Source organism: Schistocerca cancellata, chromosome 2 (genome assembly GCF_023864275.1).
Source record: "Schistocerca cancellata isolate TAMUIC-IGC-003103 chromosome 2, iqSchCanc2.1, whole genome shotgun sequence".
Lineage (NCBI taxonomy): Eukaryota > Metazoa > Arthropoda > Insecta > Orthoptera > Acrididae > Schistocerca > Schistocerca cancellata.
Genome location: NC_064627.1, coordinates 435,519,789 through 435,547,607, shown reverse-complemented (window position 1 = coordinate 435,547,607; position 27,819 = coordinate 435,519,789).

The window sequence follows — 27,819 nt, the reverse complement described above, 5'->3', positions numbered from 1 at the left end:
AAGCCGTGGGTCAGTGTCACATGCAAACATAACAACATCGTCACCTTTTTTTGTAAGTAACTTGTGTAATATGCCTTACAGTTCTGGCACCTCCAAACAAATAAATTCGTGTAATTAGTGAGACAGACTAAACACTATAGAATATAAATTTCCCATCCGCTATCGATATTCATCGAACATCTATGATTTCAAAAACGAGCTCCATAGTAGTTAAGACAGTTACACACATGTCAAACTCGGATTCCATAATCTTGTCACACTGGATCCCTAGGAAGTGGTAAACAGCGGAAAGGCGCCGGCACGGGTCTTGAAACACGTATGTAACATAGCAGCGATGGTGAGGCACGTTAAAATCTTTGACCAGAGAGCCTATAATCGTAGTTAGTCTGCGCTTGACCGCGCGAGTGTTGCAAGCAGTTCGGCAGTACTCTGTCAGTAGTCGTTGAGAGCAGTTCGGTTGTAGTCGTCGTGCAGTACAGTAGTGGTCTGGTCCTGTCACGGTCGCGAGCGGGACGCACTCGGGGAGCGTCGATATGGCATTCTGGTCAAGATGCTCAATGAGGTATATTGTTAATTAAGGTAATCATCAGATAATGTAAAGTTTATTTATTGTAATTAATTTCCAACAAGTGCCCCAATAATAATTTTGATTTCAAAAGCAATTTAAAAAAAAATTTATTTAATTGAATTAACGATTTTATTCCACTTCCCTTAAAGACAAATTTCAGTTAAATTACAAAAAAAAAGAATATTATTATTTGCAATGCAGTTCCTCCAAGCTGTGTGCAAGAATAAGAGCAGAAATGTGACTAGCAGTTACAATGAGGTAAGAATTTAATTCTGATTTGCACAGGGCCAAAGACCGATATTTCGGTTTAATTGAATTTTCATTATCACTGAGATTTTCTTATCACTGAATTGACTTTCATTTTTTTGTGAGAAACTTATACTTGGGTCAGATTGCTAATTTTTGTCTAATTGTCATTGTCATTGAATTTATTTGCTGGGAGGTTACGTTAGGTTGTATTCTTGTTAATATTCAAATTATTGTCCGGTCAACATTTTTGTGACAAGGTTTCATTTGGCTCCCATTTCTATATAATATTGTCTTGTAAATTTTTGTGGGGAGGTTACAGTCTACAAGGCTGACAGGTAAGGAAAATAGGTGCAAACGGCATAGTCAAACAAGTAGGTGATTTTCTAGCTAATAGAACAGAGTACGTTGTCCGTAATGAGGAGAAAGCTTTAGAACTGAACAGGGAGGAAGGAAGGAGCACAAACTTTGATTGTTTCAAGGGTGGGGAAGGAAATAGGCCCTTCTTTTCAAAGGAACAACGCTGGCATTTTTAATAGAACTGTAGGTATCGTCTGGTGTATCTCTTGGTACTGTGATAGGATCGTTATTGTTCACTTCATGTATAAAACACTTGGCACACACCATCTGTGCCGGCTACAGTCTGGAAGCACGCGACCGCTACGGTCGCAGGTTAGAGTCCTGCCTCGGGCATGGATGTGTGTAATGTCCTTAGGTTAGTTAGGTTTAAGTAGTTCTAAGTTCTAGGGGACTGATGACCTTAGACGTTAAGTCCCATAGTGCTCCGAGCCATTTGGACCATTTGGACACCGTCTGTGACTCTCTGAAGTGTTTAGAAACTAGGACCATGCACGTAAATAGACGTAAAAGGCCCGACATCACTTGATTGGAAACAGAGATAGTCTTTGACAACGATGGGTCAGATAGTCACCGTGGCATAAGAGTAGGATTAGCTCGGAATTTGCTTTGCATGATTCAGGGAAACCACGGAACTGTAAACTAAAAAGGTCGAATGGGAATGAGTCTCCATCTTCCTGAGCAAAAGGCCAACCTATTGATAACAGCGTAAGCTCTTTCGATTTATCGCTAGTATACTGCCCTTTCGTGTTTATACTTGCTAGCAAAGAAGTTACGTTGAAGAGTACAAAGACTAGAGCTACATTTTTCATTGACTTCTCAACGCCTATCACTATATTCACTATAAACCCGCTATCATTTGATATCAGGACCATGATGATGATGTTTAGTTTCCAGTATATGTACTACATCTTTCCATTTCTTTGCTTGAAAAACTGAATCAGCGTTCTCTCCTTAATCATTAGTCTCCATTGCAGAAATTTAGTGCAAATATAAAAAAAAAACTTTATAGGACGAAAGTATATTGTATTATGACAGAGCCGGGTTGTTATAGTAATAATAATAATAATAATAATAATAATAATAATATAATAATAATAATAATAAACAAACACCTTACCTGTGATATCTAAGTAATCCTTCCATGTATAGAGTGTACCGCATAGCAGGAATTTCTTAAATACCTTTTTAAATAAGTCTGTTTTAGTAGCAAAAATCTTTGGTATTTATTGTCGTACTGGCGATAAGGCATGTTCTGAGGCATGTTTCTATCCTGGCGTTTCGTCTCCTACCGCAGGAGATCTCATCAGATACTCAAAATTGCTGGTAATCTTCAAACTTAACAAGACGAGCAAGCCGAATTGTTCATACTGTACATAACGATGCAACAGTCGGATCGTGACGTCACCCGAAGTTGCCTATTATCGTGGAACACGTTGAGGTTTGAAATTAACTACGAGAAATTACCTCTTTGAACCTCTGATAGTCTCCAGCTTTACGAAAAGAAACGTCAAGCATAGGAAAATGCGTCAGATCGCGGCCTATTGTCAATATGATAATGATGACGTTTGGTTTGTGGAGCGCTCAATTGCCCGGTCATCAGCGCCCGTACATAATCCCAATCTGTACAGAGTCCTATCTAGCCACTTTCATGAATGATCATGGAATGATTAGGACAACACAAACACCCAGTCCCCGGGCAGAGAAAATCTCCAACCCGGCAGGGAATCGAACCCGGGACCCCGTGATCCAGAGGTAGCAACGGTAGCCACTAGACCACGAGCTGCGCACCAGTATGACAATAAATACCAATACCAGCCGTGAATGATTGCGTTGTATTGTGACTGAAATGCCCAAACCAACGGCAGACACGAAAAGGAAGTGTTGCGCATTGGGGAGGTCGCACCAAATGTCAAAGAGCACACATTCCAGTACGAAAAAGAAACGCGTTACGCCCCCCCAAAAATACATCTCTCTGAGTGACTGTTACAATGGAGAGATTCGGGCTTACACCAACGGGTGCCCGCGTCTATCCTTCCATGTACCTCCCGCGATTTGTCTAGTTTAGATAAAAGTGACTCTTCCTCTCAGTTTCCAGTGCATGCCGCGAGGCGTCTTTCGGGTTACAAATGTTGGTTGATACAAGATACACGCCGTGGCGCCTCAGCGCAAGTAGCCGTCTAGCCGGCAAAGTTGAGAGCAACAGCGCCCACGTAACGGATGGCGTGTTTTCTGTTTACTGGCCAATACTGAATCACCGTTTCTCCTGCGTCCCCCCTCCCTCCTCTCTCTCTCTCTCTCTCTCTCTCTCTCTCTCTCTCTCCCTCAGCTCCATACACCTCCCCATTTCTGCTTCTTCCTCACATTCTGCAGCAACTTAGAGGAGCTGTAATATGTACACTCCCTCACCTCCATTTTGCTGCAGCCAACATGAAGCGAAGCATAATAGTTCTGCAGCCTCGTGTCTCACACGGAGACATCACGCTCATAGGAAGCAGTGTCGCTGGCAACTCACGCAAAGTTCAGCTATAGACTACCTGAACTAAATGATCATCCTCTCTGACTACCAGATAAGTATCAATTTCTATTTGTGTTGATCACAACAATTATTTGCTTCTCTCCTTCAACTTCTGTGCCATCGAGTCAAAAAATATCACGAAAAGCAGACTAGTATGTCGTGCTTCTTAATGTCCTACGTTCTGTAATGTGCATATACTTCAATATATAAACTGACCTTTGTCACTCCACTTCTTAGTGCTTAAGAAGACTGCCATTGTGGCGTTTTAGTGTTATCGCATATACACGTCATATATTTTGTCTACCTTTCCTAACATCTTGCTCCACATAGTTCCAGTTCCTTATCTTTCAGTATCATTTCCTATTTTCACATCAGTTCAGTACTGCAATAAATCTCAGTTTCAGAAACAGCTTTCTTAATTGCAGGAAATTTTCAGATTAATATTTTTGTATTCCCACATACTCCCACATACGCAAAATGACCACAGCGAGGAAATCCGAGAAACTGGAGCTAGTATATGCCTTTACTGAACGGAACAGGCACTGGGGGAAAGTACAGTTGTACTAAAAGTGACATGCGAAATATATCGTGAGGAGGTACGCAGAATACAAACGTAGATGGCTCATTTGCTGAGACAGCCGATATCGCCTTGTTTTTGCTTCATTTGTCATCGCTGCATAGCCCGTTTGTTCATTTATGAGGATTAGAATTACTTCCCAGTGAAATAAAAGGTACACATTTCGATGCTTATACGTCGGTCGAGTATTTGCCCCCTGAACTAAACGTTCAAGTTTCCCGATTTCCAGGTGAGCCGGAACTTAATTTTAGGTACTCGTGATAACATTTTGCTTCCGGAAATGAAATGTCATGATTTCAGACACTTTACTGGTCTCATACAGATATGATTTTACCCACATACACTGAAGCGTCGAGTGAAAATTTGTACCAAGGCCGGCAATCGAAGCCGGTTCTCGTGCTTACTAGGCAGTTGCGTTAGCCAATAAGCCATTCTGGCACAGCTGTTCACACAACTGTACAGATTAGCCTGGCACGCCAACCTCCTCGATCCAAATTCTCACTGCCGCCCCAGTCTACCTTAAATTCCCCCTTACACACGAACAGAATTGCCGAGGCTTTCCATGCTCTGGAATAACACCTCGACAGTGAACGTAAATGGGGGTCCAGGTAGCGGTACTTATAGAAATGAAACGACACAATTTCATTCTGTGTTCTCATGGTGTATAAGAAGGGAGGAGGGGGCGGAGTTTAAAGTAGACTGGGGCGGTAGTGAGAATTTGGATCAAGGAGGGAGACGTGCAGAGTAATTCGTGCATGTGTGTGGACTGCTGTGCCAAGGTACCTTAGTGGCTAACGCACCTGCCCAGTAAGCAGGAGACTTGGATTCGATTCCCGGCCTTGGTAAAAATTTTTTACTCGCTGTTTCAGTTTATATACATAAAAAACTAATTGCTTCTATTCCTTTACTCCTGTCTGATGGAGTCTACGAAAATCATCACTACTGCATTAATACAGGTGAAAAGTCGATTATATCACCTATTTACGCGCAGCGTTACGTTTATTTACGTTCAGAGCCGGCGGATGGAACCTGCAACAGTCAAAGATCCTCTTCTGGACTTACAGCAATTAACCATAGTTTTCTGGCATCGCTATCTTCATACAGACAACCTCCAACAATCTGTTTAAAGTCTCGTGGAGATTCTGACGTTATACACTAGATCATTTATACACATACTGGAAATAGCTAAGCCTCCAATCATGGAGTGTCCTCAAGAGTGTTTGGAATAGATTACGAGGGCTGCTCATAAATTATGCTCCGGTTGGCTATTAGAAGAGAAAAAGCAGTATATATATATATATATATATATATATATATATATATATATATATATATATATATATATACTGGAGAGTCGAAGAAACTGGTACATCTGTCTAATATCGTGTAGGGCCCCCGCGAGCACGCAGAACTGACACAACACTACGTAGCAAGGACTCGACTAATGTCCCAAGTAGTGCGGAATGGAACTCATACTATGAAACCGGCAGGGCTGTCCACAAATCCGTATGGGTACGACAGGGTGGGGATCTTTTCTGAACAGCACGTTGCCGGACATCCGAGATATGCTCAATAATGTCCATGTCTGGGGCGTTTTGTGGCAAGCGGAAATGTTTAAACTCAGAAGCGTGTATCTGGAGCCACGCTGTAGCAAGTCTGAACGTGTGGGGTATCGCCTTGTCCTGCTGGAATTTCCCAAGTGCGTCGGAACGCACAATAGACATGGATGGATGCAGATGATCAGAGAGGATGCTTACGGATGTGTCACCTGTCGTATCTAGACGTATCTGGGGTCCCATATCGCTCCAGCTGCACATGCCCCCGCACGATTACAGAGCCTCCACCAGCTTGAACAGCTGACGTGTAGAGTCCATGGAATCATAAGGTTGTTTCCACACCTGTACACGTCTATCCACTCGACACAATTTGAACGAGACTAGTCCGACCAGGCAACATGTTTCCAGTCATCAACAGTCCATTGTGTGGCCGAGCGGTTCTAGGCGCTTCAGTCCGTAACCGCGTGACTGCTACGGTCGCAGGTTCGAATCCTGCCTCGGGCATGGTTGTGTGTGATGTCCTTAGGTTAGTTAGGTTTAAGAAGTTCTAAGTTCTAGGGGAGTGATGACCTCAGATGTTAAGTCCCATAGTGCTCAGAGCCATTTTTTGAACAGTTCACTGTCGGTGCTGACAGGCCCAGGCGAGGCGTAAAACTTCGTGTCATTTGGTCATCAAGGGTACCCGAGTGGGCCTTCGCTCTGAAAGCCCATATCGATGATGTTTCGTTGAATGGTTCGCACCCTGACACTTGTTGATGGCCCAATACTGAAATCTGCAGTATTTCACGGAATGGTTGCACTTCTGTCACGTTGAACGATTCTTTTCAGTCGTCGTTGGTCCCGTTCTGGTAGGATCTTTTTCCGGCCACAGCGATGTCGGAGATTTGTTTTGTTGCCTTATTCCTGATATTCGCGGTACACTCATGAAATGGTCGTACGGTAAAATTGGCGTTTCACCGCTCCCTCGGAGATGATGTGACCCATCGCTCGTGCGCCGACTATAACACCACGTTCAAATTCTCTTAAACCTTGACAACCTGGCATTGTAACAGCAGTACCCTATCTAACAACTGTTGTTGTCTTTTATAGGTGCTGCCAACTGCAGCTGCGTATTCTGCCCGTTTACGTATATCTGTATTAGTTTTTTCAAGCTCTTATGGATTGCAAAATGGAAACCGCAGTGAAGATCAGAAATGTGTTATCTGCAACATTAAGCTACGCTTTCCGGCTCCTTCTCTACACTGTCGGCGCTACAACTTAGAAATTTTTCCGTAGCTGTGTGGCGCTCCCTTTACCGTCGTTAATTATTTTGGTATTTTGTAGTCACGTATATGACACAAAAGATGTAAAGTGTTTAAGGTATCGGCAAAGCGACGAAGCAAACATTGTAATTTATCAGAGAGTAACAATAACCCAAAGGAACTTTAATGTAATGTTCAGAGTCGTGTCTACATTCTTTTGATTACAACGGATATGAGACGATGATTCATAATTCAGTATCCTATTCTGATTCTCTCTCTACTTGATGTCACACCTTGATGTGTAAGTGTGAGCTGGTTTCTCTCAGTAAGAACAGAGTGAAACAAATCTTGACTTTCCTTCAAGTAGGCTGAGTGCCCTGAGTCACTCCCTTTTTAAACTGAAGTTATTTTTGTAAATATTGGTGGCCTCGGTAATTGTACTATCTTACGATTGTGTGGAAAATTGAACGATCGGTCGGCGTTTTATACCGATCGCAATTTCAGTATCTGCAAACAAGAATCTGCTTCTTTCATTAGTATTATACAAAGTCCAATGTTTTATAAAGGCGGTACAGTGCAAACTTTCCTTGCGTGTTTCAACGCGGTCTTACCACAGCCACACATAGCCGATGCTGTCTCAGTAACCTTGGCTTGAACCTAATTCAAAGAGTTAGCGGAGGCTAATTCATACAAAATTCTAACTATCATGAGTTCCTTGATAAAGGAAAGCTTTATTTAAATGGCAATGAGTTATTTTCGCTTCCACTATTCGGCAAGGCGAAGATCATACACAATAACAATATCAGTATCTGCAAGTTACAGAATACAACTTTTCCTCCCGTTTTATTACCGAAGGCATTTCTAAATATTTTATCATTTCATTTATGTAGGCTAGGTGGAGTATGTTATGGCTGGTACCAACTTTCCGACACCAACACCACAGAAGGCGGACTCCTGTGATTTCCGCCAATTCCCTACGCTGGTGTGCAACTCCAGAATGCTGCCCTCATGTGAGCGAAGAGATGAAAGTCTTGAGGGAGCCAAGACCGGACTGTATGGTGGCTGATCAAATACTTCCCATAGAAAATACTACAGGAGCATCTTCGTTGCGCCTGGAGTGTGTGGCCAAGAATAGACATCAAGAAGGCAACATATGACAGTTACGTTATATGGGGTACATCAAATCAGGCGAAAACCCTCAGCAGCAATGGCGGGAAACACTATTTTCTACGTCATCAATGTGCGTACGGAATTGAAAAGAGCGACGTGACGCGATAGACGGGCATACGAGAGACACTGAGCAGCACATCTACGGAAAGCTTCACCGTATCTTCACTGCGGTTTTAATTTCACGACCGATCGAAGGTTGAAATAAAAATAAACCCAGGCGTACATAGTCTGTACTTACACGTTGACATTACTTGTAGACAGTAATCGTCCAAATTCAAATATCTGTCATACCGTGACAGCAGCTTTTTTATACCTTGATCAAAGAATGATACCACCTGGTGCTTCAGCTACCTGCTGACAGTACCCCTGAGTTCATCGTCAGTATTGAAGGGCTGAGTAGCCGGCCACGCCTTCATCTCGGGGAAAAGATGAAAGTCACATCGTGTCAAGTGCGAACGATATAGAGGATATTGAATAATCTTCCAGCCAAAAATTCTGAGTTTTTTTCATCATTCCATTCGCGGTATGGAGTCGTGCACTGTCGCAAAAGAGAATGATTCCTCCGCTAATAAACGCACGCCCCTTCTTTTGAATTGGCCTTCTCAGTTTCATAAGAGTCTCAAACCTGTGATCTTACAGTATATTCAAGTGTTACTTAGTGAAATTGTTATCAAAAAATCTGTGCGATTCAAAAAAAAAATTGCAATCATCATTTGCGGTTTGACAGCATTTGCCTAAATATTTGGGTTATTGGTACATGTATACATCCACTGTTTGGACTTTTCCTTAGTTTCAGAGTTCGCTTACTGCTCTCGTCCCGTTTCGATTCTGTTCAGAAATTCCTCCCCTCTTCATAGTAGCGCCGGAGGATTGTCAAGGCTGAACCGATTCTTTTCTTTTTGTGAGCATCGGTTACACTCTTTTGTAGCCACTGTGTGCAAATCATACGGCAACCGAACCCCCTTGTGACAGTGTTAAAGAGGATGTGCTTCAAATCTGAGGCGCAACTTCAGAGTGTTTGAAGAATGTAAACCGACGTCTTGTGTGCATAATTTCGTCAACATATCGCACAAGTACATCAGTTACGTATGAATGTTTCCTTCCACTGCTTTTATCTACATCTGAATGACTACCCCTAAATTCACATTTAAGTGCTAGGCAGAGGGTTCACAAACCACTTTTAATTTATCTACCGTTCAGCTCTCGAACAGCACGTGGGAAAAGTGAACACTTAAATCTGTCTGTGCGAGAGCTGGTTTCTGTTATTTTACTACGATGATCAATTCTCCCTGTATAGGTGAGAGACAAGAAAATATTTTCGCATTCAGAGGAGAAAGTTGGTGATCGAAATTTCGTGCAAATATCACACAGCAATGAAAAACCCCTTTGTTTTAAATATTGCCACCCCAACTTGCGTATCACATCCTTGACACTCTCCCTCCTACTTCGCGATAATACAAAATGTGCTACCCCTTTTTGGACTTATTCGATGTCCTCCGTCAATCCTATCCAGTAAGAATCCCGTATTGTGCACGAATACTCCAAACAAGAACTGTGAGGAACTTCCTGGCAGATTAAAACTGTGTGCCCGACCGAGACTCGAACTCGGGACCTTTGCCTTTCGCTCTACCATCTGAGCTACTGGCAGAAGTAAAGCTGAGAGTACCGGGCGTGAGTCGTGCTTGGAGAGCGCACTTGCCCGCGAAAGGCAAAGGTCCCGAGTTCGAGTCTCGGTCGGGCACACAGTTTTAATCTGCCAGGAAGTTTCATATCAGCGCACACTCCGCTGCAGAGTGAAAATCTCATTCTGGAAGAACTGTTAGGTTTAGTGTATGCAAGCAGCCTCTTCCCTAGAGCTGTTGTATTTGCTAAGTGTTATGCCAATAAAATGCTGTTTTTGGTTCGCCTTTTGCATAACCTTTTCTATGCGATCGTTCCAGTCCAGTTTGATCGTAACTGTAATCCGCAGGTATTTAGCTGAATTGACACCCTTTAAATTTGTCCGATTTATCGTGTACCAAAAACTTAATGTCACTTTTAATACCCATGCGGAGTACCTCGCACTTTCTATTTTTGAGGGTCAGTTGTCAATTTTCGCTATCAGCTCTGTGTGACCAGTCTTGATTTTTCTTCATTCCTCCCTCACAAAACTACCACTCATGACCCCGTCCCCACAGATACGACACTATCGACAGTGATTCACGGCGGCACGGGCCCGTCCTGTTTGCAGAAAGCGTATGACAGAACGAACCTCGCAACTAATGGGAGTCGCGGTAACACCGTCTGTTTCAGTCGCTTGCTACTTACACTCTGACGAGCACAACAGTGAGACTGACGCAACGCGACCCTCACAGCCGCCTTGTCGAACTACGCAAGCGCCACGAAGCAACAAAGCTTTGCTTATTTTTTATAACCCATCGGAGGTTAATTTCCACTGACAGGTAGGGCAGAAGCACCGGTATTGACTATGCCTGTGTCAAGTTTAACAGTCGTCTTCTCTTGAGTACTTCAAATAGCCGCGACAGCAGAATTCTTAAATCTTTCTCTTGTTACAGGCGATACTATGGAACAATGGAGCGAGGTGGCGCAGTGATTAGAATACTGGAGCCGCATTCGTGATGATGACGGTTCAGATCCGCGTCCAGCTGTTCGTGATTTCCCTAAATCGTTGCAGACATATGCCCGGGTGGTTCCTCTGCAAGGGCATGGCCCATTTCCTTCTCCATCCTTGAAATATTCCGAGACTGTGCTCCGTCTCTAATGACTTCGATGTCGACAGAACGTTACAACCTAGTATTTCTTCATTCTACTATGGAACATCTATAGGTCGGGGGAAACACGTTACCTCATAAACTATATGGCCTTTTCCCTTTACTGACGGATGCAGTCCCTGAAGACGCTATGATATGCCGTCTTATCTTGTAACTACCACTACTACTGTTCCTACACAGACTCTCAAGTTTGTGCTTCAGCAGGACATTCGCACGGTCTTAAGAACTGAAGGTGTATATCTTTTATATGAATCTGAAGTACCTCGTGAACCAGTGAAAGGATAATGTATTAAGTCCATACATTTTCACATTTCGCGCTTCACTCCCTCGTGAGTATTTTAACTGAACTAGTATGCCTGTTTCCATCTTTTCCCCGATAAATTTTTATTTTCTTTAACTGGTTTCATCTCAGATACCACAATAGCATCAACATTATATGAACTAAGTGAAATCATCAGTCACAATGAAAGTTTTGCGTCGGTCTTCAGGACGTGATCGATGGACTAAAGGCTAAGGCGATTACTCGCTATAAGGAGGAAATAACCGGCTTCAATTGCCGGTCTAGCTGAGATTTTCGTTTGTTGCGGCATATTCAGAACCACCTGACACAAACCGCCACCTACAGATGCTGATACTGAAGGAAATTCTCTATCTACTGATTTGATTTTCTGTTTCTCCTACTAATTACCGACAGGAATCTCCCTATTGCATTAATTTCAAACTTCCAGTTCCAGACATACGAAAAAATCAGAAGCACTGTTTTTATGACTATTTGTTTTGCCACAAACGCTCCAGGCCAGTAATACTCTTCACATCATAACGGAACAATGTTATTGCCCTTGTACGCAGTGAACTGTTGAGATCTGATGTCCTTATTAAGAATATTTTGTGGAGTTTTAATTAAAATTATAAAAACACGATTAAATTTTTGTTCTATAATTAGAAAAAAAAAATTATTTTTGAAGGTATGTGCTCATCCTTAACATTATTAATTATTACTAAAAATAGCAAAATAAGCGTAAGAGAGAAGGACGCCATTAGGCCCGAAGGAGGCCCTGCTTTCTCCCTTGTCGTTTACGTTTGTGAAACGCTATTTCAACAAGAGAACACGCGGTGTAAGCATGCCCGGCGGTCAGTGTTGAGGTAGGGGTAAATGGCGGCCTTGTCGTGTTCCGTTTTTTACATGGAAAAAACTGGCAGACTGAACAGGGAAAAAGTGGCTGACACCTGTAATCAGTGATCAGTCGTGGAGTCTGGTGCGCTCCGCAAAACTTTTTGTCGTAATATCTACACAAAAATTGGTGGAAAGTGTTTATTAATACTTGTGTATTAAAAAGTCGTCTCTAGTGATTACTATCTGTCGTCGTAATACTTACCAGGCTCGAATATGGGTTTTCAGCGGTTTCACAACTTTGCTTGAAGTACACTGAATATGTGCAGCCTTGAGGACGCCATTTTCATATCTTTTTGGCCGTGAAGGTGAAGAATTAGGAAAAGTGTTTTTGGCACTACTTCATTAACTGCACTGCAATTAACAAGGCGAGCTGCGACTTTTTAATTTCCACTCAGGGCGGTTCAACTCGTTCTGCAAATCAACTGTACTTCGTGCAATATATTCCCATTTAAGTACAAGAGGTTACTGTTTGATTTCAAAATCTACTTCATTTCTCTTAAATCACACGCTCAAAGGTGAATATGATTCGTAACAATAACAACAGTACCTGCAGTGTTTGATATATTTTTGAAGAGTCATAAAATTACATATTTTTGATGGGTCGCTTTGCTGCATCACTTCAGTAAACTTCATTAGCATAAAGTCATTTTCCTAAAGATTCGGGAGTATATTTACTTGCTTCAAATGACAAAGTTAAAGTTTAACTGGTTTGAAGAGACTTAAAGTAATGAAAGGAAATTAATAAATATCTTGTCAGTTTCGCTCTGATACTCAACAGCTCTGATACTCAACAGCTTTAGCTGTATAAAAAACTAAATTGATCCAAGTTGAATAAATGGTTTTCAAAGTTCGTACCGTCAAAACATGGCGATGATATGAAGTAAACAGAACCATAAAATTTCAGGAGGAATTTCTCAAGGTGAGTTTCATCAAGTTGATGTGGATGTAGTGACTACGTTTACTGGAAACCCTAAGTTAAGATTAACATGGAAATGAGTCGAATACTTCGTTGCTAAAGCGTCCAATACTTTGTTGCTAAATACACATATCGAAAAAAGTATTGCATCATCCCAGTTCTCAGAACTCCTGAAGATAGACGTTGACTGTGGATATTGTATCACAGAGATAGTCTCTTTGACTGTTCAGAGATGTCACTAAACCCACCCAGAGATGCAAACAGCCATGTTGAGCAGCGCCTATTACACGGAAGTGGTCCGACAGCCGATCAGTAACATTCATTCCACCAGGAAGGGGGTACAGGGTTCGTGTTGTCTGTAGTTCAACAATGCCTAGAGGATCATAATCGCAGTTCGATCGCGTCCGCATTGTTACTTTGTGCCAGGAAGGGTTCTCAACAAGGAAAGTGACCAGGCTTCTTGAAGTGAACCAAAGCGATGTTGTTCGGACATGGAGGAGATACAGAGAGACAGGAACTGTCAATGACATGCCTCGCTCAGGCCGCCCAAGCGCTACCACTGCAGTGAATGACCGCTACCTACGGATTACGGCTCGGAGGGACCCTGATAGCAACGCCACCATGTTGAATAATGCTTTTCGGGCAGCTACAGGACGTCGTGCTACGACTCAAACTGTGCGCAATAGGCTGCATGATGTGCAACTTCACTCCCGACGTCCATGATGAGGTCCATCTTTGAAACCACGACACCATGCAGCGCGGTACAGATGGACCCAACAACATGCCGAATGGACCACTCAGGATTGGCATTACGTTCTTTTCACCAATGATTGCCACATATGTCTTCAACCAGACAATCGTCGGAGACTGGAGTTAACATGAACGCTTTAGACGCATTGTCCAGCGAGTGCAGCAAGGTGGAGGTTCCCCGCTGTTTTGGGTGGCATTATGTGGGGCCGACGTACGCCGCTGGTGCTCATGGAAGGCGCCGTAACGGCTGTACGATAAGTGAATGCCATGCTCCGACCGCTAATGCAACCATATCGGCACCATATTGGCGAGGCATTCGTCTTCATGGTCGACAATTCGCACCCCTATCGTGCACATCTTGTGGATGACTTTCTTCAGAATAACGAGATCGTTCGACTAGAGTGGACAGCGTGTTCTACAGACAGGAAACCTATAGAACATGCCTCGGATAGATTGAAAAGGGCTGTTTATGGACGACGTGACCCACCAACTACTCTGAGGGATCTACGCCGAATCGCCGTTGAGAAGTGGGACAATCTGGACCAACAGTGCCTTCATGAACTTGTGGATAGTATACCACGACGAATACAGGCATGCATCAGTGCAACAGGACGTGCTACTGGGTATTGGAGGTACCAGTGTGTACAGCAATCTGGACCACCACCTCTGAAGGTCTCGCTGTATGGTGGCACAACACGCAGTGTGTGGTTTTCATGAGCAATAAAAAGGACGGAAATGATGTTTATGTTGACCTCTATTCCAATTTTCTATACATGTTCCGGAACTCTCGGAACCGAGATGATGCAAAACTTTTTTTTGGATGTGTGTATTTTCAATATATTCTGTTGTTTAATTGGTTCTAGATGCTTTTTTGATGTGTGTATAAAGACCCAATGGTTTTTTTACCAAATGATGCAGAAGATATTCGATAGCTAACTTAAGTTCCAGTCAGGTAAAGACGAAGTCACGATTAGTCACAGTGTACATTGTAATTAAGTTTAGTGTTCAAAGTGCAAATACTGTTCATACTTGCGTTCTAGATACTACGTCAGTCAAACGATGTCATAGCAAGGTCGCAATGCTTTACGGATGCGATCTGACTCTTGCAAAAACCAACGTATGGAGAACTCTATACAGAGAGTGTAGAAAATGGGGATGTAGGGTCGTTATTACTTCTGTTGTTGTCCGTCCAATCATTACGTCTTGTTTAATACAAAAACTCATCAATTAGTTCTACAATATCACTGTTAATTTGTACTACTACAATCGCGAAGTGTTGATTATACACTCCTGGAAATGGAAAAAAGAACACATTGACACCGGTGTGTCAGACCCACCATACTTGCTCCGGACACTGCGAGAGGGCTGTACAAGCAATGATCACACGCACGGCACAGCGGACACACCAGTAACCGCGGTGTTGGCCGTCGAATGGCGCTAGCTGCGCAGCATTTGTGCACCGCCGCCGTCAGTGTCAGCCAGTTTGCCGTGGCATACGGAGCTCCATCGCAGTCTTTAACACTGGTAGCATGCCGCCACAGCGTGGACGTGAACCGTATGTGCAGTTGACGGACTTTGAGCGAGGGCGTATAGTGGGCATGCGGGAGGCCGGGTGGACGTACCGCCGAATTGCTCAACACGTGGGGCGTGAGGTCTCCACAGTACATCGATGTTGTCGCCAGTGGTCGGCGGAAGGTGCACGTGCCCGTCGACCTGGGACCGGACCGCAGCGACGCACGGATGCACGCCGAGACCGTAGGATCCTACGCAGTGCCGTAGGGGACCGCACCGCCACTTCCCAGCAAATTAGGGACACTGTTGCTCCTGGGGTATCGGCGAGGACCATTCGCAACCGTCTCCATGAAGCTGGGCTACGGTCCCGCACACCGTTAGGCCGTCTTCCGCTCACGCCCCAACATCGTGCAGCCCGCCTCCAGTGGTGTCGCGACAGGCGTGAATGGAGGGACGAATGGAGACGTGTCGTCTTCAGCGATGAGAGTCGCTTCTGCCTTGGTGCCAATGATGGTCGTATGCGTGTTTGGCGCCGTGCAGGTGAGCGCCACAATCAGGACTGCATACGACCGAGGCACACAGGGCCAACACCCGGCATCATGGTGTGGGGAGCGATCTCCTACACTGGCCATACACCACTGGTGATCGTCGAGGGGACACTGAATAGTGCACGGTACATCCAAACCGTCATCGAACCCATCGTTCTACCATTCCTAGACCGGCAAGGGAACTTGCTGTTCCAACAGGACAATGCACGTCCGCAATTATCCCGTGCCACCCAACGTGCTCTAGAAGGTGTAAGTCAACTACCCTGGCCAGCAAGATCTCCGGATCTGTCCCCCATTGAGCATGTTTGGGACTGGATGAAGCGTCGTCTCACGCGGTCTGCACGTCCAGCACGAACGCTGGTCCAACTGAGGCGCCAGGTGGAAACACCCGGCATTATGGTGTGGGGAGCGATCTCCTACACTGGCCATACACCACTGGTGATCGTCGAGGGGACACTGAATAGTGCACGGTACATCCAAACCGTCATCGAACCCATCGTTCTACCATTCCTAGACCGGCAAGGGAACTTGCTGTTCCAACAGGACAATGCACGTCCGCATGTATCCCGTGCCACCCAACGTGCTCTAGAAGGTGTAAGTCAACTACCCTGGCCAGCAAGATCTCCGGATCTGTCCCCCATTGAGCATGTTTGGGACTGGATGAAGCGTCGTCTCACGCGGTCTGCACGTCCAGCACGAACGCTGGTCCAACTGAGGCGCCAGGTGGAAATGGCATGGCAAGCCGTTCCACAGGACTACATCCAGCATCTCTACGATCGTCTCCATGGGAGAATAGCAGCCTGCATTGCTGCGAAAGGTGGATATACACTGTACTAGTGCCGACATTGTGCATGCTCTGTTGCCTGTGTCTATGTGCCTGTGGTTCTGTCAGTGTGATCATGTGATGTATCTGACCCCAGGAATGTGTCAATAAAGTTTCCCCTTCCTGGGACAATGAATTCACGGTGTTCTTATTTCAATTTCCAGGAGTGTATATACTTTCAGTTGATTTTCAGCCTTACTGTCATGCTTGCTCTATGAGGTTTCTCACTGTTGTGAAGTTTATCTGCAGTGGAGTCAGGCAGTGCAGCAATACCACTGTCAAAACGACGATGAATATGAGGTATTAATTCTCATAGTTCCGTTCCAGGCTTCGGCTCACATCTTGCAAGTAGTTCACTGTGCCTCTCTCCGCTATAGTTGCACTCTGGTGCAGGGCCACCACACCGTCCATTTTTATGATAATCAAAATCTTATTTGACTCCTTCTCAGAAACGCCTTTTTTTTTTATTTAAAGGACTTGTAGTCCGAGGTGATAGGTTACAATACAGCATCACCGGTCTGTTGCGGTCTAACTGTGTTGGTGGGCCAGTAAATTTCCACTGTGCACTTTCCACTTTGTCACTGCAATTCACTTTGGAGGTGTGGCGGTGGGACTTGTAGTCCCGTACCACCCTCTTACCCCTTATCTATAATAAGAGCCCAAAAGTTTGACTGCGAGAATAATTGCAATGTATGTTAATTACGGTCTGTCGTTAACGTGTAACTACTAGTCACAAACTCTTGCTTTCCAGCTTCGATACCAGCCCTGCTCACATTCTGAATGAATATCATGAGCCGTGGTAACCGAAGACTTCAGGTATAAGGGGCCATCCTCGTTTTACCAAGAGCCTTTTCAAAAAGAAGATGAAGTAGCAAATAGAGGTTTAGGGTAGGCTGTTGAACTTCGCGTGGGAAACTGCCGCTAAAGGCGCAAGAACCATTCTTGATGGACAACATTAGGATGAAGAAGGAAATGGAAGTCACTGCGTTAAAGATACACAATGTATGGACGGGGCGGGACCACGAGAAAAAGACGGAGACTGTCGAAGCACTAACATGCTATGAGACAGTTTTAGAAGTGTGAATGTGATACGGAAGCTAAAAAATCTGGGAATGTGGATTCGAAGATACATGTAAAAGTACTGAGCGCGAGTGAAGTAAAATCGAAAGAACTTTCCCAATAAACCCAAGTCGACTACTCGCCTTCCTTACAATTCTCACATGTTCATCTATTTCGTATCGCTTTGCAACGTTACGCCCCTATATTTGAACGAAATAAGTGTGTGAAGCATTACGGGTGTGTTTTTCATACGCATTAAATAAAAACTTTTTTTTACATTTAGAGCTAGCTGTCAATCATTAAACCAACTAGAAACTTTCCGCAAAATTTATGCCCGAGAAGCATCAGTTAGAACGCTCCCATCGTAGCGCACTTGTCGGCGTTCAACGAAGGGGAACTTGTGTTTATTATGACTGAATTACTTTCCCTACGAAACACATGCATAAATTGCGCATAACGGATGAAATAAGTCTGAAAGGCTTCCAGTAAAAATTAAAATGGACCAGAAGCTCATTTACTGCAGCATAGATTTGTAAACCGCAAGAACAAATAATTGCAAATTAAAGAAGTGAAATATATTCCTTATCGTGTGCATGTGTCGGTTTAGATCTCTTTACCCTACACGAAGAAAAGTTTCAGAAGTAATAAAACAATTATTTATTGTATATATTATTTTGAATTGTGGGCAACTGCAGCCAAATGTCCACAGGAGTGTAGAATCAAAGTGTGGAATGTGTTTACATGGAACTGACTGGGTTCTCTGGTCAAACTGAAACGATTGTTGGCTGCACATGGCAATATTTGGCTACTTGGAGGCCATTTGTTCGCAAACAACGATGGAATTTTTAAGGATGACGACGAACCATTTCACCGTGCCACAGTTTTTCGCGATTGGTTTGAAGAACACTCTGGACAATTCGAGCGAATTATTTGGCCAACCGGACCGCCCGACGTGTATCACATCGAACGTTTATGGAGCATAATCAAGGGGTCAGATCACGCACGTAATCCTGCACCTGCAACAATTTCCCAATTATGGACGCCTACAGACTTCCCACATACAACGCAATTTACAAAGAACGGCCGAAATGCCAGGTGTAGCGCGTCCAGAAACATATAAGAGGCGGCATTAGAGTTCTCTAGTAGATCGGAAGTATGTTTCATTGCACACATCATATGGAGTAGTGCGAAATTTTAGTATCGCTGCACACCTTAACACGAGTCTGTTCCTGCGAGAGTTCCAGCGAGAGCCATTCAGGGTTCCAGTTGCAGTCGCCTTTGGCGTTGCTTCTGCCAGTCCAGTCAGTCGCAGCTTACTTGTCCGAAGACAGACATCTTCGAGAACTCGTGACGCCGCCACTGCGCCGGGTAACACATCTTGGTGTGCACAAGTTTAATTTAACCTCATACCAGGATTGTCACAGGATACGAATATTGTACATCTACTTCTAGAAGATGAATGTGTGTGTCAGTAAATAGCCGGTCGGTGTGGCCGAGCTGTTCTAGGTGCTTCAGTCTGGAACCGAGCGACCACTACGGTCGCAGGTTTGAATCCTGCCTCGGGCAGGGATGTGTGTGATGTCCTTAGGTTAGGTAGGTTTAAGTAGTTCTAAGTTCTAAGGAGACTGATGACCTCAGATGTTAAGTCCCATAGTGCTAAGAGCCATTTGAACCATTTTTTTTGTCAGTCAGTAAATATTTGTTTTTGGAAATAGAGTTGTAGTCATTACAGTCGCTGAGCTTATAAGTAAAGTATGCGTGTCTGATTTCTGGCTAGGAATAGCGTCCCCGTTTCCACTGTCGTCAGAGGCACCCGGAGGATTGCTGTCAACATCCTCTTTCGCGACGAAAGTATATTTACAACAAACTATATTAAAACATCAAATTTTTTTCTTTAAGATTATTTATACTGTGTAAGTGTTCCAAATGTTTACACTCGTGAATTTATGAGGGACAGTCAAATGAAAAGCGAACACCCGCCACAACGGGACCGTGGAATGGTTTCATTCAAAAATAATCACCACACACGTTAAGACATTTATCCCACTGGGAGATGAAACGATCAATTCGTGTTTCGTACAACGCAGTCACCCGCTGACGGATTCACAACCGCATCCACTTTTTGTACGGGAGATCTTGCAGTGTTTCCGTACCAAATCGCTGAAGCGTAACCTTTGTCCAGTTGTGGTTCCACGCCCGAAGAAATTGCTACCGTGTGATCGCCGTAGTCCGTTTAACGAGCAGTTGAGGAAAACAGGCCACGTCTGATACTCAGCTGTCTGACAGGTAGTAGAGGCGCAGGCGCTAGCTGTACGATGTTATGATAGCCGGACGAACACACTGGACCTTGCTACCAACAACGAAGATCATAACCCAGAAACAGCGTGAACCTGTCATGTGGCGCTATGGCGTTCTCCTACCGCAGCGGCGACAGTATCGACACGTAACAACAGGGGGGGGTCACCTACCGCGCGGACTGTGTGATATGGCGGGTTTTCTGTTTTCATTTGACTGCCCATTATGTATGCAGGGTGAACCCCACTCCACCGACAAACTTTCAGGGGTTGTTTAAGGATACCTACTGAGTATTTTAGTATATAGAGTAATAATGTAATTACGGTTTACGCGGTTTGTCACCTTAGTGAGGCTTATTTCTCTGAAAATACCTGTGAGATATTGAAAAGCACTGAAATGTACGATCCACTGTAACAAGGAAAGACCCATTTTTTAGTTGAAGCGTCTCTGCATATACAACTGGTGGAACAGATCGCAGACCGTCTTTGTACCACTCTTCCGTTCCAGTGAACCCATAAAAGAGGCGAATATCCGCCAACTGTTCATCGGTTTGTCCGTACTACCGTGTAACGCAGCTAACGTGCAACTAAGATTGCTGGAAAAACAAACCTAAGCGGCACTGAATGCACCCTTGAGGCTGAAGAGTAGAGTCGGCACCAGTGTTGTCAACGGGAAGTGAGTGGTTCATATGTCTCTCAGCACTATGGGACTTAACTTCTGAGGTCATCAGTCCCCTAGAACTTAGAACTACTTAAACCTAACTAACCTAAGGACATCACACATACCCATGCCCGAAGCAGGATTCGAACCTGCGACCGTAGCGGTCATCCGGTTCCGGACTGAAGCGCCTAGAACCGCTCGGCCACAGCGGCCGGCGGAAGTGAGTGAATGGAACGATTTTGATCCCGAAGAACAAGCACAACGCATACAGCAGATATTTGCACTGTTGTCCACTATTTTCAGAAGAATACATATACAAATCTAATAGGGGCAACAGATCAGAAGGAACACAATAACTCTGTGAGGAGTACCAAAACACTCGGAAGGTTTCCATGAGCAACGTTTGAAAGTTTGTCGGTGGAATTCTGATCCACCCTGTACATCTTCGCAGTATCTGACGCAAAGTACAGCAATTATTACTCCGTTACTATCAACGAAGCATGGCATCTAAATAAAGCAATTAATAATCTGTAACACTGTTGGGAGTTAATTCCCTGCTGCACTCATTGTATCGGAATATGAGTGACTTCTTATCATCAGTAAATTTGTACTGACCTATGAGACAGTTCCCAGGGATCTTCGTGTACCCCTCTTCCTCACAGTTGTAACGTTAGGATCACAATGAAAACTCTGCGCTCCGGGAATCGGCAGCTGTGGTAATACATCTTGCAGAAGGAACACCACGTACAGTTGTATGATGATTGTCAATGGGACATGACTGGTTTTGTGGCTTGTAGCCACATCCTCAGGTGTAAATCTAAACAAAAAAAAATCTGAATGACTATCCATATGGTCCAGTGGAACCCCGTCATAACATTACGCTCACAAAACCCTAATAATGACAACCACTAAATTTACTCACAATACTGTAAGCAATTAAAGACACCATTGTAGGAAAGGAGGGAAACCGAACTTTCACAGGCAAAACGGCGTTGCCCACAAGTGTAGATAGAGAAGGAACGAAATGGTACTACATCGTCCTTCATAAAACCGAGGGAGAACCTAAGACCGGCCTTTTTCGTCCCTGGTAGATTCGGTGAAAGAGTTAGACATAGAGAGAAGGCCTCCTGTCAAAAATGTCGCCCCAGGGGTGTGTACTGTATATATCCGTTGCGATGACTGCCCTACACAATATGAGAGACTACCAGTGGGATGAGCTGGCTAATCTGTAAGTATTAAGACTGTTGGTCTGGTACGGGCTATTGTCTAGGCTCCCTCTATCCCATATTTATTATTATTATTGTTTGTAGGTTCTTCCTTGTTTTTGAAGTGGCTGATATAGCACCATTCCACCACTTCGCTGCCTCTCTGCATTTGGTGGGTAATGCCGTTTTCCAATGAAGGTTAGGTCTCCCTTCCTTCCTACACTGATGTCTTTAGTTACTTAAAGTATTGTAAATATATTTAGTGATTGTCATTATTAGGGTTTTGTGATTGTAATGTTATGATATGAGCCTGCTGGACCACATGGATAGTGGTTCAGATTTTTCTGTTTCTATGTAAATCTAAGGATCTGGCTATAAGCCACAAAACTGGTTGTGTTTCATTAACGATTATCATGTAGTATTGTAAACTGAAGGTGAAGGAGGGAGAAAGAAAACGAAAGGAAAAGGAAGGGGCTGATGTCAGCTGCATCGGAAAGTTACGCAGAATCAGCGGCGACAAGTGAAAATTTGTAGGGCCTACCAGACAGAGATTCGAACCTGGGATCTCCTGCTTACTAGACAGGTTCGTTATCCACTGCTCCATCCGGAACACAGTGTTATCGCAACTCCGCGGACTATCTCCGCACACATCGCGGCCGACCCAGACTCCCACCGAGCGCCACCTACGCGCAGTCCCTGCCCAATTCCCCCATGCTCGCTACTCTGAGATTCCCGCAGGCGGTCGGACGTATTTGTGCATCCGCACTGAAGTTTCGCTTAGATGGGCAATGTAGCCACCATTCTTCAGTGCGGATGCGCAAATACGTCCGACCTCTCCCTAGTAGGCAAGAGATCCCAGATTCGAAGCCCGGTCTGGCACACATTTTCACTCGTCGCCGCTGATTCCGCGTAATGTCCCGATGCAGCTGACAGCAGTAGTCCCTTCCCTCTCCTTTCCTTTCTCCCCCTCTCCACCTTCAATTTACATATAATGTATCACAGCTGTGGATTCTGACTTGTGTCTGTTCTTTCGGACATGTCTGAATGAAGACAAACCACGCGGTGTTCATTTTGCACAAAAAGCTTTTTGATTATTATCCATCTCAAATCTTGTTTCGTTCTCTCTGGTCACTGTTCACCTTGAGAAGCAGAACGCCGCGTGCGAGCAAGAAAATTACACTGGTAGCGGCCGCAGCAGCCCATTAGACCCGCCGAGGAATCAATGGCCGCGTCCCGTCGCGCCGGAGCGGCGTCGATTGATTTCTGGGCAGCGAGAGTCCGCAGCAGCAGCTCAGCCCGCTGAGGGCCTCACACCAGGTCTTCTCACCCACCACCTAGATGAGGGCGATATGCCAAACGGAAACACTCCTCATAATCCATATTTCAGAGCACGATTGCAATCTCTTAGTGATAAGTATGGGCATCGGAAGAAATTTATCGAGGAGGGAGTAAGATTCCAAACTTTCGTTTTTTAACATGTCGAGCTCCGTCCACCCTTGGCAGTCACTTACAAGACATCCGAAGGAAGGACTAATCCACGGAGAGATCATAATTATATTTTTCGAAATTCTTCCAGTCCATATTTTTCAGTTCAATGTCACATTTTCTGTGGCCAACATGACACGTCTGTAATGCAATATTTTCCCTTACGTTCCGCTTCTTCATGCCGTTCATTATGGCTGATTATTTCGCCTTTAGGAGCAGTTTCCTATCCAAAGAGCAATATGATACCTGAAACCACTATAGTTTGTTCACAACGCCCTAACAGAATTATCAGAGAGGTGCGGAGAGCAGAGGAAGCAAACTTCTCCCACCGACTTCCAGCGTATAGGTAGTCGTGCGTGAGGTGGAGGGACAAGCCGCTCCTCCGTCACAATGTTTTGGCTCTACGTGAGTCCTTACTAGAATTGTAAAACTACCGTAGGCTACTGTAGACTACCATAACTAAGGGTAGACTACGATAGTTTTTCTAGTAACTTTGGTCACTTACGATCGTAACGACATTACCTCTACGTCAGGTGTGTAACGTGCCTATAAGGCGGTGCCTAAATTCGATCTCTTTGTTTGCTTTTTCTATCGATGTCTTATTAGATTCGCCTAGAAACCGGAAACGATGAAGCATCTAAAATCTGAGTGAGCGTATGTAAAGAGCTGCGTAACCTACGATAAACTTCTGTTACTTAGAAATAAACTGTATTTATAGCAAAATTGAAGTTTTTAATCTTTAATTCAGATTTTATTCTTAAATTGGTCATTTGACCAACGGAGGTATGTTACGTAAAACAGAGGCATGCTGCAGAAAAAGTAATACAGATTTTATTGTACAGCACTCGAAAACGCAGTTTCATAAAAAATTAATTAATTAAATAAATAAAAATAAAAAGTTCTGATCAACAAGAACATCGCTTCAGTACTTCGTCTAACTTACATAAAACATATTTTTGATATTTATGAACATTTGCACTTATCAATAACAACGGGAAAATCTTGCCTTTGATCATGACAAAGAGCCTTATATTGAACACAAAATAACAACAATAACTGTATAAATTTTTATGTTTGTGCACATAAACTGAACTTGCATCAAAAGCAGTTGCTTTGGTTACATGAAAATGCAGAAGTTACTCGATCAGATAATTTTTATTACTTATGAAATTATAATATGAAACATATATTTGGTAAGAATATAAAATACACAATGTACTAACACATTACGACATCAGTTTCTAATTACGTGCAAAACAGACAAAAAAACAAAGTCTCCCAGTTTCTCTCCCTCATTCATTTGTGTTTGTTTCCCTGCCAATAATAGCCGAAACCCTACCATTCACTACCGAGCGAGGTGGCGCAGTGGTTAGCACACTGGACTCGCATTCGGGAGGACGACGGTTCAATCCCGTCTCCGGCCATCCTGATTTAGGTTTTCCGTGATTTCCCCAAATCGCTTCAGGCAAATGCCGGGATGGTTCCTTTGAAAGGGCACGGCCGATTTCCTTCCCCATCCTTCCCTCACCCGAGCTTGCGCTCCGTCTCTAATGACCTCGTTGTCGACGGGACGTTAAACACTAATCTCCTCCTCCTCCTCCTACCATTCACTACGTCATTTACGTAGTGAATCAAAAGTACAAAACCATAATTTTTGTAGAGCGTTACTCTAGTGCTTACTGATTGGGCACAGCAAGTGCACGACAGCAGTTTCGTAACGGCTACCGTACACACTGGTTTTGTACTGTCACACTTCCAGCGTTGGGAGCGATCAAATACAAAACTCTCGTAAGAATCCGACCGACCCCTACCGGCTTCAGCCGATCCAGAACAAAATAAGTTGTGGACAAATAGTACTGCTCGTCTATCTACATTTACCAAGCCTTTTGGTAGGATGAGAATAATTCGTTGTACCCGAAGTCTTCAGTCGCTATAGCTGATGATTTTTATTCAGGATCAAGGCAGTGGATAGGGAACCCGGGTGCCAGAGCTGCTGGGTGATAAAGAATGTTGAGAATAAAGTAATAGAATAATGTAACAGTTAGACGTTTTAAGAAAGAAATGAGACAAAAATAAAAATCTGCAGACATTAAGCTCCACTCTATGAAAGTATCACCAAGTGAGGAGAGAAACAATGGTGTTTTGGAGATAAGACGTGTTATGTCGCATCTTGTAAAGGATGCAAAGAATTTATTGTAGCTCAGCTCTGTTAAAGCTGTCGACTCAATAGTTTTCTTGAAGGCAGTTTGATTGGAGTATAAACAGTAGAAGTTTTCATATTATTATGTATTTATCGCGTTACTGATCTTAAATTACATCGTTATTTAATTAAATGCAGGGTATCCGTCGAGTTGGGAAATAAAACCAGAAAATATTCGCAAAATGCATTTTAACTCATTTATCAAAAAGTTTAGGTTGCCAGTGAAATTTAAGAATCTGAAATATAAAAAAGAGTAGAATGACAAAATCCTGTTGGATGCCGATAAAACGATGTAGTCTCAGTAAAGTCACCATTAGTTTTCTTCGTCCGTGGACAAACCTATAAGTGTCAGTAAGTTGTGCAGCTGGGGAAGGTGATGTGATCGTGGAAAGCGAGGATATATGTCGGCCTGACATGGTTCAACAACTGTCGTTAATGTGCTTCTGGTGCGAGAGAAGAAGGCGTCCAGGAAGTTGGCGTCAGCCAGTGCGTTGAATACCGATTCGGTTTCTTTTCTGTAGCTCAATAACCGCTGTAACAGAAAATGATTCTATTTCGACTCGGTTCTGCAAAGCTTCATGTCGGCGTAACATCGCAAGGACCGCAGCCTCTCCAAGGAAATGGCACCACTTCTCGTGAACATCATAGCAACCTAGAACAGCATCGTAACGAAGCAAAACCAAATTATGTAGCTGTTTTTAAAGTCGCCTTGTTTCCCATCGCGCTCGGTGACAACAAATCTGCAGTTTTGCATAAATCTCAGTCATTATTAAAAAGCTTCAAAATTATAAAATGAGTGTATCTATGCTTCAGATTCCAGAAGGGAACTTAACCTCCGTCGCAGATGGCTGTAGGACAAAAATGAACAGTAGCAGCGAAGCACTGAAAGAAGAAAACAGCTTTTGTTACCTTGCTAACAAACACGTCACCAATATTCAGAAGCCACAAATGATTATCAGCGTCAGCATTAGAAAATTGAAGCGAAATGCAGGAAGATCTGCAGCGGATAGGCACTTGGTGCAGGGAGTGGCAACTGACCCATAACATAGACAAATGTAACGTATTGCGAATACATAGAAAGAAGGATCCTTTATTGTATGATTATATGATAGCGGAACAAACACTGGTAGCAGTTACTTCTGTAAAATATCTGGGAGTATGCGTGCGGAACGATTTGAAGTGGAATGATAATATAAAATTAATTTTTGGTAAGGCGGGTACCAGGTTGAGAAAATGTAGTCCATCAACGAAGGAGGTGGCTTACAAAACACTCGTTCGACCTATACTTGACTACTGCTCATCAGTGTGGGATCCGTACCAGGTCGGGTTGACGGAGGAGATAGAGTAGATCCAAAGAAGAGCGGCGCGTATCGTCACAGGGTTATTTGGTAAGCGAGATAGCGTGGCAGACTCTGCAAGAGAGGCGCTCTGCATCGCGGTGTAGCTTGCTGTCCAGGTTTCGAGAGGGTGCGTTTCTGGATGAGGTATCGAATATATTGCTTCCCCCAACTTATACCTCACGAAGAGATCACGAATGTAAAATTAGAGAGATTCGAGCGCACACGGAGGCTTTCCGGCAGTCGTTCTTCCTGCGAACCATATGCGACTGGAACCGGAAAGGGAGGTAATGACAGTGACATGTAAAGTGCCCTCCGCCACACACCGTTGGGTGGCTTGCGGAGTATAAATTTAGATGTAGATGTAGATGCAGATGATTAGTAATTACATATCAGAGAATGCCATCGTATTCTAGAAATCAGTCCGTGAGCTTTGTTCAAGATCTCTTTATTATAATCTCTTGTCCGAACAAAGACCATCAAGATCATATCAATATGTAGGGAAGACGAATTGTCGAATTCGTTTTATTGGGAGAATTTTAGGAAAGAGATCTTCACCTGTAAAGTCGGCCGCGTATATGACACTGGCGCTACGTATTGTTGAGTACTGCTGAAGTGCTTGGGATCCACACCAGGTCGGATTGAAGAAAGACATTGGAGCAGTTCAGAGACGGGCTAGATTTGTTACCAATAGGTTGGAACAACACGTGTTACGGAGATGCTTCGGGAACTGAAATGGGAATCCCGGGAAGGAAGGCGACGTTCTTTTAGAGAAACACTATTGGAACAATTTAGAGAACCGCCATTTGAAGCTGAATGCTGTACAATTTTATTACCGCCAACAAACATAC